Source organism: Schistocerca piceifrons, unplaced genomic scaffold, assembly GCF_021461385.2.
Source record: "Schistocerca piceifrons isolate TAMUIC-IGC-003096 unplaced genomic scaffold, iqSchPice1.1 HiC_scaffold_312, whole genome shotgun sequence".
Lineage (NCBI taxonomy): Eukaryota > Metazoa > Arthropoda > Insecta > Orthoptera > Acrididae > Schistocerca > Schistocerca piceifrons.
Genome location: NW_025728529.1, coordinates 82501 through 87500, shown reverse-complemented (window position 1 = coordinate 87500; position 5000 = coordinate 82501). Strand labels below are relative to the sequence as shown.

The 5000-nt window shown below is 48.4% G+C and overlaps 1 pseudogene; it reads left to right on the top strand.

Annotated features, from left to right (window-relative positions):
• The window catches only part of LOC124744981, a 10919-nt pseudogene that overhangs the window by 1760 nt on the left and 4159 nt on the right, over positions 1 to 5000 (top strand).

The following is a 5000-nucleotide window of genomic DNA, read 5'->3' as shown; positions in this document are numbered from 1 at the left end:
AAGGGTCTGGGCGTGAGCCTGCCTGGAGCCGCCGTCGGTGCAGATCTTGGTGGTAGTAGCAAATACTCCAGCGAGGCCCTGGAGGGCTGACGCGGAGAAGGGTTTCGTGTGAACAGCCGTTGCACACGAGTCAGTCGATCCTAAGCCCTAGGAGAAATCCGATGTTGATGGGGGCCGTCATAGCATGATGCGCTTTGTGCTGGCCCCCGTTGGGCGAAAGGGAATCCGGTTCCTATTCCGGAACCCGGCAGCGGAACCGATACAAGTCGGGCCCCTCTTTTAGAGATGCTCGTCGGGGTAACCCAAAAGGACCCGGAGACGCCGTCGGGAGATCGGGGAAGAGTTTTCTTTTCTGCATGAGCGTTCGAGTTCCCTGGAATCCTCTAGCAGGGAGATAGGGTTTGGAACGCGAAGAGCACCGCAGTTGCGGCGGTGTCCCGATCTTCCCCTCGGACCTTGAAAATCCGGGAGAGGGCCACGTGGAGGTGTCGCGCCGGTTCGTACCCATATCCGCAGCAGGTCTCCAAGGTGAAGAGCCTCTAGTCGATAGAATAATGTAGGTAAGGGAAGTCGGCAAATTGGATCCGTAACTTCGGGATAAGGATTGGCTCTGAGGATCGGGGCGTGTCGGGCTTGGTCGGGAAGTGGGTCAGCGCTAACGTGCCGGGCCTGGGCGAGGTGAGTGCCGTAGGGGTGCCGGTAAGTGCGGGCGTTTAGCGCGGGCGTGGTCTGCTCTCGCCGTTGGTCGGCCTCGTGCTGGTCGGCGGTGCAGGATGCGCGCGCCTGCGCGGCGTTCGCGCCCCGGTGCTTCAACCTGCGTGCAGGATCCGAGCTCGGTCCCGTGCCTTGGCCTCCCACGGATCTTCCTTGCTGCGAGGCCGCGTCCGCCTTAGCGTGCTCCTCCGGGGGCGCGCGGGTGCGCGGATTCTCTTCGGCCGCCATTCAACGATCAACTCAGAACTGGCACGGACTGGGGGAATCCGACTGTCTAATTAAAACAAAGCATTGCGATGGCCCTAGCGGGTGTTGACGCAATGTGATTTCTGCCCAGTGCTCTGAATGTCAACGTGAAGAAATTCAAGCAAGCGCGGGTAAACGGCGGGAGTAACTATGACTCTCTTAAGGTAGCCAAATGCCTCGTCATCTAATTAGTGACGCGCATGAATGGATTAACGAGATTCCCGCTGTCCCTATCTACTAGCTGCATAGCTGTCTCATGCTATGTGCCCCGATTTGTGTGGGCACATGGTTGGGAATAGGCAGCGGGGGAAGGATGCGACTCGAACATCTTAGCCTCTCCTTCCCAAGTGCCCCTGCTCGCCTTCTCGGGGTGCAGCTGTTAAGCCTTCGGGCGACCAAAGGGCAGGGGTGCGACGGCGTGCTGAACATCTTGTACGCCGGTTCCGGGTGCTGCATTTGTCGCGGCGGGATCCTGGCCCAAGTCGGCGAAGGTCACCCGCCTTGCCCCTGGAATTCCGGGGCATGATCCGCCAAGCCGGGGCGTGGTGACACGTCCCCGGTTAGGTTAGATGGGTCCAGACCCCCGAACGTCTGGGGGACCGGCCCGGCACCTGAGTAGGACCGGGTCTTTAGCCTTTTGGTGGAAACTCGGCCTAGTAGGGGGCGAAGGACGGAGGGTGAATCCGCTCTCCCGGAATGTGGGTGGCATTCGCCGGTAAGGGAGCGGGAGAAAACTTCGATGATGCAGCATTCGAAGAGGACTAGTGCGCTGTTCCCACGGCGCGCTAAACCTCGCAGCTCAGTTGTTGAAAGCTCTTGGTCAAGGGGCGGGACTGGTGAGCGAGCTGCAATTAGCCTCCCCCCATGCCAGAAGAGCCGGTCCGGGGAAAGAGACGGGCTCTCAACTCTTTGGTCTCTCTCAGAATCATGGCGGAAAATACAGAGAGAGAGACTTCCGAGCGATACGAGGTGAATGATGAAAATGAAATAAAGAGCGCAGCCGAAAGGCTAAAGGAGATAAATGCGCTACTGGTGACAGATAAAGGGAAGATGAGCAATGACAGATTAAATGAAATAAAAGACAAGCTGGCCCTATGGGCAATTGCCCAAAGCCAGCTTGAAGGTAGGATACAAGAGCTGGAACGACAAAATAAACAAATAATAACCGAAAAAACAAAAACATACGCCACAGTGGTGGCAGGAGGACCACAGAAACAACAAATCAATATGAAAGAAAGTATAGAAAAAGTGACAGCAAAACAAGGAGTGGCATTATTTTTGAAGCCAAAAGAAGGACAGAGCGTAAAAGAGGTGAAGGAAATATTCACAAGAGTAATTAATCCAACCAAAGCAAAAGTTAAAATAAACAAAGTAGTAGTTGCAAAAAATGCAGTCATAGTGGAAACTCCCACCCAACAGGATAGGAACACAATAATGGGGCACAAAGATTTACAGAGATCGGTAATATGTGAGAGGACAAAGAAAAGATGGCCATTAATGACTGTATTTGATGTGTCAAATAGGTTGACACCAGAGGAACTAACGGAGTGTATTTACACTCAGAATTTTGAAGAAAAAATGAGCCCACAAGACTTCAAAAAGGAATTTAGACCAAAATTTAGAATGGGGAGAAAAGACAGAGATACGGGACATCAAGTAGTTGAGGTTTCCCCAACATTGAGAAAAGAACTCATACAAAATGGAAGAGTATATGTGGAGTATAGCTCAGTCGCGGTCAAAGATTATTGCGTGGTACCCAGGTGTCACAGATGTATGGATCTGGGTCACGTACAGAAGTACTGTACCTGGGGTGACCCCACCTGTGGTCACTGTGGAACGGACAACCACAACAAGAAAGAGTGCCCAGAGAAGAACAGACCTGAGACATGTATACCATGCAATAGAAGGGGAAAAAGAAAATGTAGAGCACCAAACTCCAAAGAATGCCCCACGTATCAGCTGTTACTAGGAAGACTTATACAAAGGACAGATTATGGAGATTAACCCCCAAGAGAAAAGAAAGAAGCATAAATCACCAAGCAAACAACTAAGAGATACGCTAAGGGGCATGAAAATCAGAGAAGCAGTAGGGGCAAGGGAAAAAGATGCAAAAGAAATCACGGATAAACAACCTGAAAATAAGGGAACAACAAAAAACACACGGGATAACAAACGGGATAACAATCAACACAAAACATGTACAGCACAAAACTGTATTGCCAATACCCCCATTGAAAGAACACCAACACAAGGGCGACCTCGGTCGCCCGTTTTTTATGACAAGAAAATGCAGATGGAGAGCGGAGACAGAAAGCAAGAGGTGCCCAAGACACAACGAGAAACACTGATACAAGACAAGAAACAAAATACAACAAGGGATGTACAAGTACAAACAATAAGCATGATAGACGCACAAGTACAAACAATGAACACGCAAGAAGCACAAATACAAACAGAAGGGCGACCTCGGTCGCCCATTTTTCATGAAAAGAAAATGCCGATGGAGGGCAGAGATGGGCGACCAGAGGCGCCCAGGACACAACACACTACACCAACACAGAGACAAAACAAAGACATAGAAAAGAACAACATAGGAAAGAAATACGGACGACCTCGGTCGTCCGTTTTTAATGAAAAGAAAACGCCGATGAAGGGCGAGGACGGACGACCGAGCTCGTCCAAAAGAGACCACTCAGAACACATAAAAGATAAAAACAATCAGTCAAGCAAGAGTGACACATATAATGCAATGGACCCAAAGAACACTTATAAGATATGCGAAAACGCACTGCAGATGGCAAGACTAGAAGAACCCGGTCTGCTAACCACTGCATTACGCCAACTAGTGAGAGTGGGGCACACAAACGGCTCGAGAATTACTTATCCAGCTTTGGCGGACGTTGACTGCATTCAGCTAGCCGCGGCCGGAATCCCCACGGAACACGAACAATTACAGGAAATAGTAAAGCAAGTATACGAAAGAAGAGGCGTAAAATACAATTTGGAAAATATATATATACAAATGGTAACAACATACGGCCGAATAGGATTTGACCCCAATAAGACATGGCCAGAAGATCATTACCATACATATCATCCGTAATGGATCTTTTAGTTCTCCAAATTAATACAATGAGAAGCGTACAAGTAAATTACGAGTTGCGTAAATTAGCAGAAGAACATAAAGCTGACATACTATGCTTGCAAGAACCGTACTCCCGGGAGGGTAAAATCCCAGGAATGACAGCCACGGCTCAAATAATCATGAAGGGAGAAAGACCAATGTCTGCAATAGTAATTTTAAATAGTAATATAAGAACAATAGTATTAAATCAATTTACAAATGAACATGTTGTAACAATCGAAGTACACGCCAAAAACACTAAGTGGTATTTAGTATCAATATATTGTCAGTATAGAGAGCCAATAACTATGTACCTAGAACAACTAAAGGAAATATGTAGAACTCTACAGGGCCATCAAGTAATCATAGCAATGGATGCAAACGCAAAGTCATTCCTGTGGCACAGCGGAGAACAAGACGAAAAAGGTCAGGAATTAGAAGATGCAATAAGTGAATTAAATCTAGATATAATAAACGCACCTAGCGAGATACCAACATATTCAAATAGAGCAGGGGCAAAAACAAATATAGATGTAACACTCGCAAATAACAGGGCTACCAATAAAATAGATAAATGGGAGGTATTGGAGAATGCAACGACCAGTGATCATAATGTAATAAAGTATATATTAAAATCAGAACAGAATGTGGCGCCACAGGAATGGCTTTCAGAATATGACTATAAAAAGGTAGACTGGGAAAGACTCTCCCGGGAGTACAGCCCGCCGGAGCTGGATGAGGATCTCGAGGTTGATGAAACAGCGGAGCAGATAGTTCAAAGTATAAAGGAAGTAATAGAAGCAGTCGTACCAAAGAGAAGCAGAGTCCAAAGCGTGCACCCGGCACCATGGACTCCAGAACTAAGTGACCTACGTCAGGCTACGCGCAGGGCAAGACGCAGGTATCAGCGCACATT